This window comes from Grammomys surdaster, unplaced genomic scaffold (assembly GCF_004785775.1).
Source record: "Grammomys surdaster isolate TR1022 unplaced genomic scaffold, NIH_TR_1.0 62, whole genome shotgun sequence".
Lineage (NCBI taxonomy): Eukaryota > Metazoa > Chordata > Mammalia > Rodentia > Muridae > Grammomys > Grammomys surdaster.
Genome location: NW_021604564.1, coordinates 29,360,233 through 29,382,376, shown reverse-complemented (window position 1 = coordinate 29,382,376; position 22,144 = coordinate 29,360,233). Strand labels below are relative to the sequence as shown.

The window sequence follows — 22,144 nt, the reverse complement described above, 5'->3', positions numbered from 1 at the left end:
ACAGATTCTTCTTTTTTGAGTTTCAGATCATCTACTTTTCTTCTTTTGAAAGCAATGTTATAATGTATTTTATGGGAGTATTTAAAAATAAAATATTATTATCCTAGTAAAGACATAAATATCTTAAAGGTGATAAAAGTTCCTTTAGAAAGGGTGTTTGGGGAAATAGGGCAAAGTCAGTCCAAGTGGAAGGCCATTTCTCTCAAGGGGGAGAACTGTTGGCTATTTTCTTGCTTATATGTTTAAAGATCTTGAACAAAACATAACACCCTCTCATGTTAAAAGTATTGGAGAGATCAGGAATTCAAGGCCTATACCGAAACATAATAAAAGCAATTTATTGCAAACCAACAGCCAATATCAAATTAAATAGAGACATACTTTGAAGCAATCCCACTAAAATCAGGGACAAGAGAAGGATGCCCATTCTCCCCATATCTATTCAATACAGTACTCGAAGTGCTAGGTAGAACAATAAGACAGCAAGAAGACAACAAGAAGATAGAAATTGGCAAAGAAGAAATAAAGGTATCACTATTTACAGATGGTATGATAGTATACATAAGTGACCCCAGAAATTCTACCAGAGAACTTTTCCAGCTGATAAACAATTTCAGCAAAGTGGCCAGATATAAAATTAAATGAAATAAATCAGTGGCCTTCATTTATACAAATAATAAACAGGCTGAGAAAGAAATTAGGGAAGCAATTTCCTTCACAATAGCCATAAATAATATAAAATATATTGGGTAACTATAACCAAACAAGTGAAAGACCTGTATGACAATAATTTTACATCTCTCAAGAAAAAAAAAATTGAAAAAAATCTCAGAAAATGGAGAGATCTCCCATGTTCATGGATTGGCAGAATTAATATAGTAAAAATGGCCATCCTATAGCCAGCTACAGATTCAACATAATTCCCATCAAAATCCCAACACAATTCTTCAAAGACATGTAAAGAACAGTTCTCAAATTCATCTGGAAAGGCAAAAAACCCAGAATAGCAAAAACAATTCTTAACAATAAAAGAAAGGCTGTGGAAAATCACCATCCCTGACCTCAAGCTGTACTACAGAGCAAGAGTGATAAAAACTGAAAGTTATTGGTACAGAAACAGACACACTGATCAATGGAATAGAACTGAAGACACAGAAATAAAACCACACACTTACGGACACTTAATCATTGACAAGCACTCCAAAAATATAGAATGGAAAAAAAGAAAGCAACTTCAATAAATGGTGCTGGTCTAGCTGGCTGTCTGTAGGTAGAAAAACGAAAATAAACCCATATTTGTCACCTTGCACAAAGCTCAAGTCCAAGTGGATCAATGAACTTAAAACCAGATACATTGAATCAGAAAGAGAAAGAGAACAAAAAAGAAAGTGGGAAAGAGCCTTGAACTCATTGCCATGGTGTGTGTGTATGTGTGTGTGGGGGGGATTTCCTAGACAGGATTCCAATGGCTCATGCTCTAAGATGAAGAATTGATAAATGGGACCACATGAAACTGGAAAGCTTCTGTAAGGCAAAGGACCTAGTCAATAAGATAAATCAGCAACCTAAAGATTTGGAAAAAATCTTCACTAACCCCACATCTAATAGAGAGCTAATATCCAAAATATGTAAAGAACTCAAGAAGCTAACCACCAAAAAACCCAAACACCTCAATCAAAAAATGGGTTATAGAAATAAACCGAGAATTTACAGTAGATGAATCTCGAATGACTGAGAAGCACCTAAAGAAATGATCAAAGTCCTTAGTGATCAGAAAAATGCAAATCAAAACAACCCTGAGATTCTACCTTACACCAACCAATGGCTAAGATCAAAACCTCAGGTGACAACACATGTTGGCTAGGATATGGAGAAAAAGGAATACCCCTCCATTGCTGGTGAGATTGCAAACTGGTACAAACACTCTATAAATCAATCTGGAGGTTGCTCATAAAAACGGAAATAGATCTACCTGAAGACTCAGCAATATCACTCTTGTGCTCTTACCCAAAAGATGCTCCACCATGCCATAGGGACACCTGTTCCACTATGTTCATAGCGGTCTAATTTGTGATAGACAGAAGCTGGAAACAACCCAGATGTCCCATTACAGAAGAATGAATATAGAAAATGTAGTTTATTTGCACAATGGAATACTACTCAGCTATTAAGAATGAGGACATCCTAAGTTTTGCAGGCAAATGGATAGAACTAGAAAATATCATCCTGAGTGAGATAACTCATATCCAAGAGGACATGCATGGTATTTACTCACCAATAAGATGATATTGGCCAACAAAGCAAAACAAAAACAAACAAAAAAATCAAACAAAAAATAAAGTACAGAATATTCAAGATACAGTCCACAGAACTCAAAATGATCAACAAGCTGAAGGGCTCAAGTAAAGACACCTCAGTCCCACTCAGTATGGAGAAGAAAGCAAAACAAGTGGGGAGGGAGGGACCTGAAATGGAAAATGAATGGGTCTGGGCAGGAGAGAGGAAACTTATCTACTATTGGATGAGGGAAAAGGACTGAAGCCCTGAGGGTCAGCAGAAAAAAATGGAAACAGACAATCTAGGGATGTAGGAGGTTGAGGGACCCTCCAGAATGCACCAGAGACCTGTGAGGTGAAAGACTCTCAGGACTCAAAGGAGGGACCTTAGATGAAATGCCAGACAGTAGCAAGAGGGAACTCATAGAGCTCACCTTCAGCAGGAAGACAGGGCATCAAATGTGGGAGGGGGTTGCCATCCCACAGTCAAAACTCTGACCCATAATTTTTCTCATTTGAAAGAACTACAGGGATGGAAATGGAGAGGACCCCGAGGAAAAGAAGGTCCAGCAGCAGGCCCAAAGTGGGATCCAGATCAAGGAGAGGCCCCAAGGCCTGACACTATTACTAAGGCTATGGAGAGGTCTCAAAAAGGGACCTATCATGACTACCCTCCAGAAGACCCAACAAACAGCTGAAAGAGTCAGATGTAGATATTTGCACCCAACCAATGGACAGAAGCTGCTGACCCCTGTGATTGAATTAGGGAAAGGCTTAAAGAAGCTGTAGAGGAGGGCAACCCTGTAGGAGGACCAGCAGTCTCAATTAACCTGAACTCCCAAGATTTCACAAACACTGAACTGTTGCAGTAGTTATTTAAAATGGCCTCTGGTCAAGCTGAGTATCTAAGCTGTGGTGGCTCTGCCGCCATGTTTCTTAGCCAGAGGCCATCTGCATGCAGCTAGAATCAGCCAGCCAGAAACACCAGCCCTGCTACCCACGAGACGCCAGCGTGGGAGATGGCTCTGCCAATCTTTCATGCTGTATTCACAAGGCTGGGCATTGACCAGACCATCCCACCATCCATGCAGATCCAGTAAGAAAATGAGACTCTAATGCTTAAATTATCCAAAAGCTTATATATCTAGTAATGATCAGTAACAAGATGCCCATACAATCAGAAGTCTAACCTAATACCCAACCTAGATATACCAACTACCTTTGACTGCTACAGACAAGTGAACATCTGCCTCCATTGCTCCTACATCTCTGCTCTCTCTATCTCCTCCTCTTCCTTTCCTCTTCCTATCCTTACTCCTCCTCTTCCTCTCCTTACTCCTCACACCTTAGCTCCTCCTACACTGGACTACCAAGATGACAGCATACAATTACTGAGATGAGGCTCTCAATACATATACAACAGAGGACTGCTGGGCCTGTGTTCAATCAGAGATGATGCTCTTAACCTTCAATAGACTGGAGACCCCAGGGAGTTCAGAGGTCAGGTAGGGGGTGGGGACAGCCTCATGGAGACAAGGAGGTGAGTTGGAGGTATGGGATGTGGAACAGTCGGAGGTTGGATAGGGCAGGGAATAAAATATGGAGTGTAAAATAAATAAATAAATAAATAAATAAGAAGCCCCACCCTCCAAAAAACCCAAAAACAACAACAAAAAAGAGACAAAAAAATCCACAAAGCCAAAAAAAAAACAAACCCAAAACAAAAACCAAGAGAGAGATATTAAGGAATAGTGAAAAAAAGAAAAATCTTGGGAATTTGTTGAATCCACTATCACTTCCTCTCTTTTTATGCTTAACCTCATGGATGCTCATGTTCAAGTAAACAAAATAAAGGACATTAAAACAAAAAGAGACAATCTGAGATAAATTTAAGTTATTTGCATAGAGTCAGAGTAATACAATTGTATGTGACTTATATATTTCCTGTTTGGGTATGTGAAGAAAGTAGTTGTTTTCTATATGCTCTTTCAGCTGAGATCGAATGTCAAAAACAGTAGACCAGGAAAAGTAAAATTAATTCAGTGAAACTCTGGATGGCTTCAAGTTACTGAGGAAACCCAACAGAATGAGCAGGGCATGCCTTCTTCCATCCTAGGCTGTTCTATCCAAAGTATGAATGTCTTCCTTGGGGTCATCGGGAAAGTCATTCTGAACAATCTAGTTCACTTCAAGATGACCAGTCCTCTAGATGCCACAACTGACCACGCAGTGTTTCTGAATCTGCATTGCACAATTGGAAACATTTGATTGCTGGCTTATTTTGATTTTACCTTCTGTGGATGGCCAAGACAGGCAGATCAATGTAACTTATTGGAATTTCACAGACATGCATAATGAAAAGAAAACTATTGCTTTTCCTCATTTTGCTTAAGAAATGTGAAAAGCAGAATAAACTTCTTCGCAAAGGGACAGATAACATATCCCTATTCATGCCTACCCACTGTGGCAACCTTCTTATCATCAACACCCACCTACAATGGCTCTTTTTGCAAAGAAATTATTTCCAATTAGTTTTCTAGTTTGTGTGGTAGAAAAGAGCACAGATTGCTTGCTTGCTTGCTGGCGAAAGTTTAATAATTTGCATTAATTCTTCTTTGAATTCAATATCTGAGGTATAGTTAACTTTATCAATAACTAGACACTGTAGATTTTTGCACATAAACCCTGGAGTATTTTGCATGTGATCTCAGACCTGCCCTGAAGTAACCATAGTAATGTTAATTTCATTGATATGTGTCTGAGCTTCAACATCCTTGAAAATGCCAAATTTGATCAGCCCCTACATGTGAGTGTGGTGCTTCATCAGTTCCATTCCTGGGCATGAATTTCAACTTGACAATGAGCTCATGAAAAGGAATGAGGAAAGCAAGGGTTTTGCCTCTACCAGCTTTTACAACTGACAGAAGATCCCTGCCTTCCAGAATGTTCTGATGCTTTTATGTTGGGTCCCAGTTATGTTCCTGATACCTCTTCTTTCTACAGACTTCAAAGTAATGTTCTCAGTGATGGGATTAGATAAGGAGGCAAATGAAGTACCCTTAAAAGTATATGTCAGTCTTAAAGTGGGTCTGGGTACCTCGCTGCCATTTGGATTCTCCACAGTATCTTCTGATTCTTCAAGAGCCTTTGTGATTTCATTTTTGGTGTCAGACTCAGCATCATTTGCTTCTTTTTTTATGGTTATGAATCAGGAGAGCACACTAATGCTTCTCTTTTTTTTGGGGGGGGGGGGCTGAAGTGGCAAGTTTTAGGAGTGATCTCTTAACTTTTACATTTTCCACTGTCTCTTTAGACATACCACCACATTGTGCATCTGTTGAACCCACATTCACAGAATTCTTCAGAGCTTTTGAAACTTTTTACTGTTTTTTTAGGCACATTTCCATTTTGAGGATGTGATAGGCTCATGTCAGATGCTTCTTACAACTTCAGGTTCCATCATCACATCCTCGCATTCCATTTCTTGATTTTCTAGAGCAGGAGCTTTTCAATAATTCCTGGAAAACAGACAGCAGGAGGAATGGATGGATAATACTTTTAATGGACATATAGAATAATAACATAGAAGTATGCATGTGAAATAATATATGTATGTGGTATTGTCTCATTCTTAGACAAGAGTACAGTGAGCATATTTTGAAATTCAGATAACTTTTAGTGTAGCTATTTGTACTGCTTAGGACCTGACCATGACTATAATGAAATACACCACTATTTTGACATTCTCAATGAATGTCTCAAACAATGAAGACTTTCCCAAGTTGTTCTAACAATGAAATTAGTAGAAAAATAGAATGAAAAGCTAGGTCACAAATAAACAATGTAATTAAATAAAGTGAATTAAAGAAAACAGCCTAAAATATAAAAGTAAAAATGGAATCACTTTAGAAAACACAAACTGGGGCAAAATATAAAATGAACAACTTAGGAAGTCAAAGAAAAACCTCAGAATCAAGCCTCACTTACAGATTAAAAGAAATGGAAGTGAGAATCTGACATTGAAAATAAATAGAATAGAATTCAAAGAAAATTTTAAAAAAGAAAAAGTTGAAATTTATCAGGAAATTTGGTAGAGTATAAAAAGATCAAATCTATGAACAATGCTAATGAAAGACACCGAAAATATTTTAACAAATCATAAAGAAAAAATTTTATAACTTAAAGAAGTACAAGAAGTATATAGAGAAAGCTGAGTGGCATGTGTGGCCCCCAGAGCACCATTGTCTTATACTTACCTTTCTTCTTGTTCTGGAGGAGCACTGTAGGACCCCAGGAGTATACTGATGCTCCAAGGAAACCTTCTGAGTGACATCAAAATTAACCTGTTTGAAACTGTGCTTGACCACACATAAAAATGATCCTCCAGCTATTCCAGCTGGTTTGCCTGACACAGCCTGTGGATTTGTATCCTCCCAACAACTCAGCTGGGTCTGACTGAGACACAGCCAGCAAAGAAGACTCTTCCTGAGGCACAGTTAATAGAAAAGAGTATCTTGAACATTGCTGTCTTATACATGGCTTGTCAAGAAGACCTACTGCCATCAGGATCATCTAGCCAACACCAGGGAAAACCAGATTCCTAAAGGCCAGCCTAAGAACACAATCAACAAGTCCCAGGGCAATATGGGACTACCAGAGCCCAGTAATTATGCTACAGCTAATCCTGGATATCCTAATGAAACTGAAGCACAGGAAGATATATCAAATTGTATAAAGATGATAGAGTCCTTTAAAAAGATGTGAATAAATTCCTTAGAGAAATACAGAAAAATACATTCACACTTGTAGAGGTATTAAAAGAATACACAAATAAATATAAATGCAGGAAAATGCAATCAAATTGATGAAATACATGAATAAAATTTTCAACACCTTCAAGGAGAAATTAATCAATAAAAAAAGACACAAACTAGGGTAATTATGGAAATTAAATACCTAGGAAAAAATAGGAATTGCAGACATAAGCACTACCAAAATAGTACAAAGATTAAAGAGAGAATCTCACATATAGACAATAAAGTAGAAGAAATCAATATATCAATAAATAAGCAAAATCTAAAACATTTATAACAAAGACTTCCTGGAAATTTGTGACTCTATGAAAACACCAAACCTAAGTAAGAATAATAGGAATATAAGACGATTACTAGGTCCAAGAACCAGAAAACATCTTCAAACAAAAAAAAATCATAGAAGAAAATTTCCCTAATCTAAAGAAAGATATGCCTATAAAGTACAAGAAGCTTACAGGGTAGCAAACAGATTGAAACAGAAAAGAAAATCATCCCATCTCATAATAATCAAAACACTGAACATTCAGAACAAAGAAAGAGTTTTAAAAGAAGCAAAGGAAAAGTGTCAAAAACATATAAAGGAAAACTTATTAGAATTACAGCTGATTTCTCATTTGAGACTCTAAAAGATAGAAGGCCATGACAGATGTTCTACAGATACTAAGTGACCAGAGATGTCAGCCAGACATCGGTGGTCCAAGCAAATGGACCAAAGAAACAAGCTGAAGTAGTCATCTAATATCTAATAAAATAGACTTCAAAACAAAAGTAAACAAAAGAGCCAAGGAAGGACACTTAGAACTCCTCAAAGAAATAACCACCAAGAGGACATTTCAGTTTTGAATTTCTATGCCCCAAATGCGAGGATATCCATATTTGTAAGAGAAACATTACTAAAGCTTAATTCACACATCAAAGCCCACACATTAGCAGTAGGAGACTTCAATACTCCATTCTTACCAATGAACAAATCATCATTTAGAAACTGAAGAGGAATCAAGAAACTAACAGAAGTTGTGATTCAAATGGACCTAACAGTTGTCTTTAGAACATTTAACCTAAACACAAAATAGTATATCTTTTTCTTAACACTTCACAGACACTTCTCCAAAAATTACCTTTTAATCTAGTTTAAAGCAAACCTCAACAGATATAAGAAGATTGAAGTAACCCCTTGCATTCTATAGGTCATCATGGATTAAAGCTGGACTTTAACAATAAAAAAAAGAAAGCCTACGCATTAACAGAAACTGAACCACTCTCCACTCAACAACTAGTGTGTAGGGGAGAACAAAAGGGAAGAAATGAAATACTTTCTAGAATTCAATGGAACTGAGTATACAAAATAACCAAACTTATGGGACAGTATGAAATCAGTGCTAAAAGGAAAGTCCATAGCACTAAGTGCCCTCATAAAGAAATTGGAGAGTTTCCATACTAAAGAATTAAAAGTATATCTGAAGATATTAGAAGAAAAAGGATGCAAACACAATGAGGAGGAGTAGGCAAGGGAGGAAACAATCAAACTCAATGCAATACTACTAAACTATTAAGAACAGGACAATATGAATTTTGTGGGCAAATGGATAGAACTAGAAAATATCATCCTGAGTGGGGTAACTCAGACCCAAAAGGAGATGCATGGTATGTGCTCACTAATAAGCAGATATTAGCCAAAAATTATGGAATACCCAGGACACAATCCACAGAACTCAAGAAGGTTAACAAGCAAAAGGGCCCAAATGAGGATGCCTCAATTCCTTTTGGGAGAGAGAAGAAACCAATCAGAGGTTTGGGGTTAGGGAAACAGAGGTAGGAAGGTATTTGAGTGAAAGAGGGGAGACAGGGAGGGAAAAGGGGACCTTGATCATGTATTAACGGAGTAGAGGTGGCAGGAGTGAAGCATTAAGAGCTACCAGAATGAATGAAAACAGGCAGCCTTAGAAAGTGGGAGGACCCTCTAGAATGTACCAGAGACCTGGAAGGTGAGAGACTTTCAGGACTCAAAGAGAGGGATTTTAGATGAAATGCCCATTGATGGAGAGAGTGAACTTGTAGAGTTCACCTCCAGCAGAAAGAGAGGACATCAAGTGGAGTGATAGGGTTGCTAACCCACAATCAAAAATTTTGACCCAGAATTGTTCCTGCCTAAAAAGACTACAGGGACAAAATCTGAGAAGAGACTAAGGGAAAGAGGTCCAATGACCAACCCAAATTGTGATCCAGCTCAAGGGGAGGCTCCAAAGCCTGATTCTATTACTGACGATATTGTGTACCTACAGACAGGAGCCTAGAATGACTGCTCTCTGAGAGGCCCAACAAGCAGCAGAAAGAGTCAGATGCAAATATTCAAATCAAACTCAGGTCTGAAAACAATCAATAAGAAACAAAGAGAACAATATAAAGAATCAACATAACCAAGAGTTGCTTTTTTGGTAAAAACATAAGATAGACAAACTCTTAGCCAAACTAACTAAATGGCAGAGAGAATGTATCTACATCAAGAAGTGTAAAAGGAGAGATAATAATGGGCATTGAGGAAATTCAATGAATCACTAAGTCTTACTTCAAAAGCCTGTACTCCATAAAATTGGAAAATCTGAATGAAATGGATGGTTTTATAGACAGATACCAATTACCATTGCTAAATAAAGATCAGGTAAACTATCTACATAGTCCTGTAACCCTAAGGAAATAGAAGTAATCATTTAAAGTCTCCCAACCTCCCCAAAAAATAAGAAAAAGAAAAAAAAAACTCAGCAAAAGCCTAGGCAAAAAGATTTTATTGCAGAATTCTACCAGACATTGAGAGAAGAACTAATGCTAGTACTCTTCAAACTAGTTGACAAAACAGAAACAGAAGTAACACTGCAAAACTTGCTCTATGGCCCACAGTGACCCAGATACCTAAACCACACAAAATCTTAACAAAAAAAGGGAATTCAGATCAACCTCCTTTGTGAACATTGTTGCAATAAAGTCAATAAAATACCCATAAACAAAATTTAAAAACACATCAGAGACATCATACATCATGATGAAGTAGCCTTCATGTCAAAAATGGAGGGCTGGCATAATAGACAGAAATCCATCAACAGAATATACTGTTTAAACAAACTGAAAAAGAAAACACATGACCACGTCATTATATGCAGAAAAAAAAAACATTAGAAAACATCTAATACCCCTTCATGATAAAAGTATTGGAGAGAACATGGATACAAGGAACATACTTAAACACAGTAAAGACAATATACAGCAAGCTGGTAGCTAATATCAAATTAAATGGCAAGAAATATAAATCATTTTCAATAAAATCAGAGACAAGTCAAGGCTGTCCACTATCCCTGTCTCCTCAATATAGTACCTGAAGTTCTAGCTAGAGCAATAAGACAACTAAATGAGATCAAGGGGATAAACTCTGGAAAGAAAGAAGTAAAAGTATCACTATTTACAAATGATATGATAATAAACAGTGAGCCCAAAAATTCTACCCGAGAACCCCTACAGCTGACAAACAATTTTAGCAAATTGGCTGGATATAAAATTAACTCAAAGAAATCAGTAGTCTAACTTTATTGAAATGATAAATGGGCCAAGAAAGAAATTAAGAAAATGACACCCTTTATAATAGCCACGAATAATACAAAATCAACTGAAAGACTTGTATGACAAGAATTTCAATTTCTGAAGAAAGATACTGAGGAAGATACGTGAAAATTGAAAGATCTTTTATGCTCATGGATTAGAAGAATTAACATGGTAAAAATGGCCTTCTTACCAAAATCAATCTACAAATTTAATGATATCCCCATCAAAATCCTGCGAGGACAATTCTCAACTTACATGGAGAAAGAAGAAACCTAGTAGAGCTAAAATGAACCTGCACAATAAAAGAACTTCTGGCAGTATCCTTATCCATGGCTTTAAGCTGTAATACACAGCGGGTAGTAACAAAAACTGCATGTCAGTGGTATAGAAACACATAGGTGTATTAATTGAAATAAATTGAAGACTCAGAAATAAACTTACAAACTTTGAGACACTTGATTTTTTTTGATAAAGAACCTAAAATCATACAATGGAGGAGAGAGAATATCTTCAGTAAATGGTGTTGGTCTATCTAGAAGGCTGCAGGTAGAAGAATGCAAATAAATCAATATCTATCACCCTGCAAACAGCTCAAATTTAAATGAATCAAAGACCTCAACATAAAACCAAGACACACTTAATCCAATACAAGAGAAAGCCAGGAATGACATTGAATTTGTTTGTAGAGGGGACAACTTACTGAACAGAACATCAATAGCTTAGGCACTAAGGTCAAAAATTAATAAATGGGACTTCATGAAAATGAAAATCTCCTGTATGTCAAAGAACACCATCATTAGGACAAAACAACTGCCTACAGATTAGGAAAAGATTTTCACTATCTCTATATCTGAGAGAAGGCTAATATCCAAAATATATGAGGACCTCAAGAAGTTAACTACCAACAACAACTCCCTCCCCCCAAAAAAAAACAATTAAAAAATAGGATGCAGAGTTGAACAGCAAATTCTCAAAAGAGGAATCTCCAATGGCTGAGAAGCTCCTAAACAAACGTTCAACATTCTTTTTTCTTTATAGAGTTTCTTTTTTTTATTGGATACTTTATTTACATTTCAGATGTTATCCCCTTACCCCATTCCCCACCACCACCCAGAAACCCCCTATCGCATCCTCCCTCATCCTGCTTCTATGAGGATATGTCCCGACGACCCCTTCCAGTCCCACTCTCCACCATCGAATTCCCCCACACTCGATGTCCAGCCTTCATGGGACCAAGGATCTCCTCAACATTCTTAGTCATCAGTAAAATGTAAATAAAAATGACTCTGAGATTTCACTTTATATTCATTGACAAGAAATGAAATTCCCAAAGTACATAAAAATCAAAACACGAAACTGAGAGAACAAAGAAAGATTGTTAAAAAATCTGAACAGGAAAATGACAATGTGACACATAAAGGCAGTCCTATTAAGACATCTAATGTTTCAATGGAGATTCTAAAAGCCAGAAGTACCTAAAGAGATGTTCTAAATACTCTAAAGAGACTACAATTGCCAGCCTAAGTTATTATGCCCATCAAAAGTTTCCATACAGGACAGAAGGAGAAGTTAAGACAGTCCAGGTTGAATCCAAGTTTTAAAAGTTTCTATCTATAAATTCATCTCTATGCAAGATGCAATAAGAAAAACACCAACCAGAAGATATTAACTACACTCAAGAAAACACAAAGAGTAAATAATCTTAGACCAGAAAATCAAAAATTAGGAGAACTATGCTAGAAACCAAATAGCATAAACAAACACTGCTAATTGGTAACTCCCAACATCTATGGTCTCAATTCCCAAATAAAGAGACAAAGACTAACAGAATGAATATGAAGACAAAAATATACCATCTTTGTGGTACATTTCAGAATCATGCCTTGACATCAAAGATAGACATGGCCTCAGGCAAAAATGATGGAAATAATTATTTCAAGAAAATGGATCCAAGTATAACCATCCAAATATTGGACAAAAATAAAAGGTCAATGATAATCTTAATATTGCTATTATCTTTTAAAAATAAATATTTTATTAATTCCTTGAGCATTTGTTCTTATTTACCACCTAACTCCTTCCTGTAAGTCCTCCTAGATATGCACACACATCCCTACCCACCAAACCTTATCTGTTTAAATTTAACACATTGTTTTTAATGAGTGGCAGTATGTCGTTAGAGATCTTTCTACTTTCTCAAAATATTTCTTCTCAAAATAATCCTAATACATGATTAATAGATATAGAAAATAAACTTGAAAAACATTAATAAAAAAATTTAACTGTAAAGGGCCAAAAGTCATAGACTGAAACAGAAAGTTATTGAAAGAAAACATCAGTGACAAATACATGTTACCTTCCTATAATATTTTGACCAAGTTCCCAAAACCCACACCAACAAAGTACTATAGATAAATGACACTTGATATTGGTAGCACCATATTTAGATGGTGAGTCCCTATTGAAGAAAGCATCATATACTCTGAATATTGGAAATAGAGAAGTCAGGCTTGATATAAATTGAATGCTTCCTAGTGAGTTTGTCTGGGGAGAATTGTTGTCAGTGATAATTTAGCATGAACTACCTATGCTGTTATCAACATACCAGAAGGCCTATGCCTACTGATGTACACATTGAAATACTGTGATAGGTGTAATCAGCAGTCTTCCACCTAGATGTATGCCCTGTTTCATAGTGGTTGCCAGTATTTGTTACCTTAAGTCATGCCAAAAATTTGAGAGAAGGAAAATCAGAAGCAACAGTGAAGAAGTTACATGTCCCATTTATCATGTTGCTTTCTAAAATGTTTTCATGCATGGAAATTCCTACTGCTTCCTGCACCTGAAAATCCCTCTTACAGTAAAAGGGCAGTGTGAAAGAGGTTCATGTCATAGATGGACAAAGCAATGACAGTGTCTTTCTATTTTAATAATTTGTTTTTAATTTTTATATAATATACCATTTCCTCTTCTTTTTATTACTTGAAAACCTTTCTGTTTCCTTTTCACCTTTGTGACCATTGTTTAATTGTCTTACATCCATATGTATATGTGTGTATTCCTCAGATTGATTCATTTATCTATATATGAGTATGTATGTGTATCTATGCAAATATGTACACACATATGTAAAAGTGCCTAAGCATGCCAGAGGGGGCACCATATTTCCAGACCCTGATGTGTGCCTCTGAGTATGGGTAGTAGGAACTAAATTCTATTCCTCATGAAGAGCAGAAAGTGCTTTTAACTACTAAGTCACCTTTTCATCTCCAATCTTGTAGCTTACACTGTAGTATAGTGACTAGAAGCTTAACCCTAAATAGTCAAAATAAGGCCTAATGACCATTAGACATGTGCTTCTGTGAGCTTGTTCATACATGCACAGTAATTTAAGATGATTTTATTTATATACAAAATCCAATGATTCAAAATTATTTTAAAAACTAAGATATTTGCTTCAAAATAATAAACAGATAAAATATAATTCTGTATATCATGTTGTGCAATCATTTTAGATATAATCGAAGTTCCTATCCATCTTAGGTAATCTTCAAGCAAAATATAAACAAGATACATTCTTCAAGCATTTCTGGGTATTATAAACACAGTCCAGGAACTTCCTTTTTTCACCTTTTTTTCTTCTCTTGTTTTCTATTAAGTGATATGTGTGTTTCTACAAAAGCTTAATGAAGATCATATTGGGAAGGTTTGATTATTCTAACAGCAAATCAAATATTCTAAATAAAGTAAGGTAGTGTGATCAATTCAATGATGGAAAACACTCATGTTCATGTGACTAAAAGTATACATTCTCCCTGAAACTCTAAATTCATATTTGTAAGGTTGAAACAAATGCTTCTAAAATTGATGGAAAACAACAGATGAGTAAAAGTAACTAAACATTTCTGAAGTCTGAAGAGAATGTGTTAGAATGCCTGTATTGCATGCACCTGACCCTAAGATCCTCATCATGCTAAAAAAAAATCAGAATAATGTAAATGTTAAATAAAAATATATGGTATAATAATTTCCAAATACAGTTTTAAAATATAGTAATTGTGAAATTCTTGAGGTTCGGCATAGCTAAAAATTAATGAAAATAAAAAAAATTCCAGAACACAATGTTTTTTATTTTTTAAATATAGGAAACACGGGGGAAAGTGGTTATTATCTGTGGCACTTTTGAAGTAAAATTTATGGGAACCAAGCAGTGATTTACATTTTGTTCAAAGTCATGAGCACCTCCCTTGACAAATGGAGAAGGAAGATTGAGTGTCCAGAAACTGTCATTAAGCAGATGAGTTGATGTTCTCAGAAGAATTATTGCGGTGCATATTGGCAGTGAAGAGCAGAGAATTGTGGGAAATATGAGAGAAATATTCGCATACATCTGTAGAGAAAGCATTTAGAGGAAAAAAAAACAAACAAACAAAAAAACAGAGTGAATAGGCTATTCAATAAGATTCCTGAGAAAAATGATAGGACAGCTTAGGTAAAGCCCTAGATTTTTTATTAAAGATTCTAGTTTAGTTTGCTGGATCTTTAAAACAAAACAGAGATTAAATTTTACAATGCCTAAAGTTTAATTATAGGATAGACATTTTAACTAACATTATCTACAATGGTGACTTTTAAATAATTACATAAAATGGAATATGCATGGAGTAGTTAGGATACTGTATACTTCTGAACACATATGAATTCACAGAACTAACTTGTAATATTACTGACAGAAATTACAATATCAATCCAGAATCTAGGACCAAAATCAAAAGTAAAGATATAATTATAAAAATATCTGTGCATCAAACTATATAAACTGGCTAGGAAGATAGAAATGCTTAATAGTAAATAGACATTTCTAAAAGGTGGCATTTAAAAAACTAAAAAACAAAATCTAGAGAATAAATTAAAAGCATGAAACAGCAAATAAGCTACTAACAACATAAATGTTTAAAATAGTAAGCAAAACTTTATGTTTCAGTATAAAATTTGCCCAGAGAAAGAACAAATATTCTTCTGAAAAAATACAAATAGTGCACACACACACAATTTAAAGCAACAAATACAAGTAAGTTTTCAGTGAAATAGATGACAATCAAAAATGAAAGCTAGGAAAAATAAGTTCCTATCTCAGATCAGCATATGCTAACAGACATCTAGAAATACTGTGATTCTTACTATTATCTCATGACTACATACAAGTAATGCCTTGTTCTGACATGGAAAAAAAAATGAGTCTCCTTTCACACATCCTCAGTCCACATTATGCTTGCAATGCATAGCTGAGTTCTATATTGTTCCCAGAGTTAAATCTGTGTAGTATACAAATGGCTAACTTGTAATTTGGCATCTTATGCAAGACTCCACAGGACTTCTTAGTTTAGAAATTCTGGTACCTACTTCTGCCCTTTTAATTGAAGAAGGAAGTTGAATGTACCAAAAAATCATGTATAGTACACATTCTGCTGTCCCTTCAACCAAATGTTTCTTAAAATATAATACAAATACAAATTGGTTTACTCATGTGTATTATGTTTCCTCAAATCAGTATTTCCTACCTCTAATTTCTGTATCTCTAGCCTCACCACTTCTCTTGTGTTTACCTTTGTATAATAAAAAGACCCTTTACATGGAAAGTTGAACATTTGATGATGTAGCGCTGCTCTATCCTATTTCTACGGACACTTTACAAAGACTCCAGTTCTTTCTGATTGCTAAGGGATTACAATAGCAATATGATTCACTTTTCACTTAAAGAAGAATTCTTAAAATCCTCCAAGGTATAAAAGAGGAATAAGACAAAAAATAAGAATAGGCTTCTGATACGTATAGTTAAAGTTAACATTAATTACAACCCAATTCGTATTGAGATTAAAGTGAAAACTTACAGTGAAAATATACTTGCCACAGTGTCTTTTTGCCAAATTGACTATGGGCCAAGTACAACAAACACATTACTACAAAAGCATAAGTGAATGCCAAACATATCTGAAGAGAAAAAAATAAACAACACATATCTGAAAAGTAATTTGAGTATTATAAATATATTAAATGCTACACTGGGAAAAGTAGACAACATTTAAGAACAGATGTATTGCATTAGCAGAGAGAAATTTTAAGAGGGATTGAATGGAAGTACTAGAAATCATCCCACTGTAATATAAATAAAGGACACCTTTGGCAGGCCATCTGTGGATAAAGGCACACAGCAAAACATCAGTGATTGTGCTTTTTTCCAGTGAATATTTTTAAATGAAAATAATTTAAAGAGGGTATGGTGGGGATGAAGAAGAAATGGAAGACATCTAAGTAGTATGGATCAACTTAAAAATGTGTCACAAATGAACTGTCAGAAGATTAGAAGATCAAGAAAAGGAAATACAGAAAATTCGCAATAATAATGATCACAGAATACATTAAGCCTGTTATTCAGGGCATTCAGAGGACAAGGACTAGAGTAAATGCTAAATGCCAAAGCAAAAACAACATAAACCTATGAGTAACCTTTGAATAACTGCATTGTCAAGTTAGGTTGTGGGAAGAAAAGTAAACTCCTAAGAGAAATCAAAAGGGAAGCCTTGATTTGTAAAGCAAGGAGAACTAACATTCTGCCAAGTAAAGAATGGTGTGAATTATTCACAGAACAGGAAAAGCATGCTCAGCCTAGGATGCTCTTAGCAACAGTACTATACAGCAAAAGTGTGGCAGAATGGTCTTATCAGATAATCCCTGAATCATCATCAAATGACAAAAAATAAATTCGATATGTCAAAATCAAAATCAGAGCCAAAGAAGGTTGCAGGGAGCAAATAGTGAATACTGGCCAGGGAAATCCCAAGCATCAAGTTAAATCACTCTTAACTTCTTAACTATTCTAGAGGATAAGACTATGATCAGGTTTTCAGTTTGCGATTGTATTGAGACATGTTGGAATGTGGTGTTAAGATGAACAGGAACAATCACAAGGAACAAGGGGTAGGTACTGGGGGAACTTTTTGGTAAAGTTTTCATACTGTACACATAGAGGTAGTGTGCTATGTTAAAACAACTGGTTGGCTGTAACTTTATGGTATTAGATTGCATAGTTGATTGTAAAGATGATTTAAAATATATAATTAGTCTCCTAAGAAAAGAGGTAAATGGAATCATATTAAACAGTTTGTTAAACTATTTAAGCAAGAAATTAGTATGAGGTAATAAAAGGAGGAAATGCATCCAGTAGCCTTTTTACAAATATGGTAAACATTGGACAAGTCATGAAAACTATCGTTTTAAATGTGCAAGTCTGATTATGCCAATAAAATGTGAAGATCAGAATGGGAAAATAAAGATCAAGACCTAATTACATAATGTTTATAAAAACCCAATATAAAGATGAGGTCATATTAAAAGTAAGAGGGTAGACAGAACTGTACCATGCTAATCACTGAGTGCTGGGTTAGCAATATTGATCTCAAAGTAGATTTTATAATGGGACAAGCATCAGGGACAACAGAGGGAATTGAAGTTTAGAGTGAGGTCAGTTTGAATACTCTCATGCATTCTTTAGGAATAAAAGAAAGAATGGGAATATTTAATGTGTAAGCATCTATAAGCATCTAATAACATAGCATAAAAATCTATGAGGCAGAGCTAATGGAAGTATGAGAAGATACAAAGTAATAAAGTTATATCCTAAATTCATTAAGTTTCTCAGTAATAGCCATAATGATTAGACAGAAATTTACATGCATGTTGATGACTCTATCTCTACCATTAACCAAAAAGATTTTGAGATCAGTGTATTTCAGTGGTATAACATAACATGAGTGAAAGCTTTGATTCTATTCCAATATTCCAATAACCCCCAAAATAGTAAAATAAAACCCACTATCTTTATGGACACAAGAAATAATCAATGAGCAGTCGAATAGATGTTTAACTGAAGATATATATATATATATATATATATATATATATATATGACATAAAGCACATTGAAAATAACTTCATATATCTTAAAATATTTAAGAAAATACTTATTATACAAGCATTATCTTTAAATAGAATGAAAATAAAATAAATAATAGACAATGTAAAGTTTTTAAAATACTTACAACTTGTGATTGAGCATACAACTTAACACATGGATCAAACGAGAAATCTCAAAAAATGTAGTTATTTTAAACACATTCTCCTGCAGAGAAATACTAATCCACATGTACTGCTTGCCCACTATGATAAAGAAACAGAGACTGAATTCTGAAAACTATTCTTCTGAAAAACAGGAATAGAGCACTGTTATTATGGAGATATGGATCAACAGATGCGTTTTATGATATAATAGTATATAACTAAAAGTCTGTGTGATATAGTCGCAACGTTTCTTATTTTAAAAATGTTTTATTGGATATTTTATTTACATTTCAGATGTAATCCCCAAATCCTCATTTGCCCTTCACGTAGGAACCCCTATCTTATCCACCCTCCTCCTGCTTCCTGAGGGTATGCCCACCCACCCTCCCATTCCCACCTCCCAACCGGTGATTTCCCCCACACTGGGGCGTCCAGCCTTTACTGGACCAGGGACTTCCTCACCCACCTATGCCTGACAATGTTATCCTCCCCTACATATACAGCTGGGGCCATGGATCCCTCTCTATGTGCTCCCAGGCTGGTGGTTTAGACCCTGGGAGCTCTAGTTGGTTGGTATTGTTGCTCTCCACATGGAGCCGCAAACCCTTTCAGCTCCTTCAGTCTTCTCTCTCACTCCTCCATTGGGAACCCTATGATCAGCTCAATGTTTAGTTGTGAGCATCTGAGTGGCAACGTTTCTTAAAAGAGTGTCACTATTCCTTTTTTTAATAATTTATTTTTTTTCAAATCATAATTCATTCACACAGGGGTTATAAACACAGAAAGGCAGGACGTGGGGAAGGGGATGACAGTGGAGTGGGGGTGTTAAGGGGAAATACAGATAACTACTGCTGAGTGTCACTATTCCTAACAATCATAAACTTGGTTACATTATAAAGCATGTGAGAAAATTACAGCTGAAGGAAGTCTTTCTAAAAACTAGCCACTTTGCCTCCTCTAGAATGGTCACTGTTTTCTACTTCCTTTTAAATGGGTTGATTTTGGAACTATCCTCTACAATATGATTTTCATTTTTGGGTGGTTGGTTGGTTCTTTTTGTTTTTGTTTTTATTTCCAGAATTAGAATAACCTTCCAAAGACTCTCCAAATGGGAGAATGGGAGTGGTATACACTATAATCATTCATTTTGAGATTTGATAAATTTGCAATAAGGAGAAGAAAAGAAAATATTCAGCAGGGAATCACAGATGTCTATTGTACATCAGTTAAAACTGTAGAATTGTAATACAAGTACCAAAACATGATATGGTAATTAGTTTACTATTTCAAAACCCAAGACCCAAGGACACAAAACTAATTTTTCAAACAAAGATGATATATCAGATCCAGAGCAGACCTGGACACTGAGTCACAGCCATGTTGCCTTGAAAGATCATCAGGGTTTTACAATGTAGTAGTGGAACAACAAAACCAAATACTTAGCACGGAATTCCACTACATACAAAGTGATTACAGAAGAAAGCAAAATTTGGAAATTCCTCAGGTGTGATGTCAGATAAAACTGAAACTGAATTCAACATCTGTGACAGCAAACATATTTTTATTGAAAACATTTTTTCATTCACTGTATTTTAATTATGATTTCCTCTGCTCCTCCTTATCTAAGATCCTTCTCATTTCCCCATTCACTCTAACGAAATTGTTGCTCTCTCTCTGTCATTTGAAAACAAACAAAAGTCTAAGGATAGTGGTAATACAATGATAATAATAATAATAATGATGATGATGATAATAATAAATACCTACTAAGCAGGAAAAACAGCAAAAAACTCACAATAAAACCACTGATACATTGCAACACACACAGAAATTCAATAAAACAACATCAGAAACCATAATATATAAGCAAAAGATCTTTAAAGTTTAAAAAAATCCCTGACAAAACATGATGAGACCAAGTCCAAAAGTATTATTAAATTTATTTTGTGTTAGAGATCTATTGCTGGCCATGATGCTTGCCCTTGAGGATGGTTTAAATACCCATTGGAGATACTCTTTTGTCTTTAAGAGAAGTTGTCAATTGGAGATAATTTCTCATTGGGGATGGAGGCTAGTACTTCAACTATGTTAAACCTGTGCATGTCCTGTACATACTGTTACAATCTCTATGAGTTCATGTGTATGTCATTTCTATTATGTGTTCCTTGTTGCCTGCTGTCCCCAATGACTCTTACAATCTTCTTGCCTCCCCTCTCACTCAAAGTTCCCTAAGTCCTGTGGGGTGGAAATTATGGAGGCATCCAATTTAGAATTGAGTGCTCCAAGGTCTCCCACTTTCTGTTGATTGTACTCATGTGAGTCTCTCTATTTATTCTCATCTACTGAAGAGTGGGGAAATGGAAAGTATTTTGTTCTCTGAGGACGGTTTAACAAGGCACGAATCTTTGAATACATCAAAATGTGACAGCAAAGTCAACTGTGGAAGGTCTTTTGACTGTGACCATCGTTTGAAAGAAGAGTTTATCAGCATATCAGCTGACCACCACAGAAAAACTTCTGTATATAAATCAAGACCTGAACTTGCACCTGAAACAAATAAGTATGAACTCTACAAACTGTAGATAATACATTCTTTTATTTATTTATTTATTTATTTATTTATTTATTTATTTATTCTTTTATTTGTATGTTAACATACAAATGTCCAAAAAGATTTAGTTGTTTGAACTAAACTCCTGAACTTAAGATCAATAGAATATTAAAGTATCATGATCCTTCTTCTGCAGTACTGTTTCCACTCAATCTGTAAATGCTTCACAATGCTATATCAATGTGGTTGTCTATGAGATGAGTATGTAAAACCATTCACTGTCTGCCTTTCTACTTCCTCCACCCCCACCAATATGGGGTAGGATTTATGTCTTACTAATTTTCTCTTCTTAGGGAAGGTAAGTTTCATGTTCACAGCAGTGCTCAACACAGCAGCAACAAAATGTGTACTGTTTCAGGAAATAAACAAAATATTCAACAAGATCTCTAAATCCATCACATCTGGATCCTAAGATACGTTTAAGTGCAGTTCTAACTAAGCCAAATATTCTTTCATTCTGATCATTATGGATCTTAGCAAAATCTGTGATTATCCTTCACTCTTCTTATTCTAGGACTTTTCCTGTAAGTCTCTAAGTTTGGAGAAGACAATACTTTGCCACCGGGTTAATCTGAATATTCTTCATTTTCTGACCAACAATGTTGACAACAAGCAAAATCAAGATAAAAAGGAACATTGACTTTTTATATTTTTTCTGTATATTCAATGTTTTAATGGTCTTTAGTGAGATTTCAGAAAGGCAAGTCATGATAGTATAGATGTGTGGATACATA

At 35.3% G+C, this 22,144-nt stretch overlaps 1 pseudogene; it reads right to left on the bottom strand.

The window, feature by feature from the left end:
• Positions 1-1,989: 1,989 nt before the first annotated feature.
• On the bottom strand, positions 1,990-20,178 carry LOC114617453 (annotated as a pseudogene).
• Between the last annotated feature and the right edge of the window lie 1,966 nt (positions 20,179-22,144).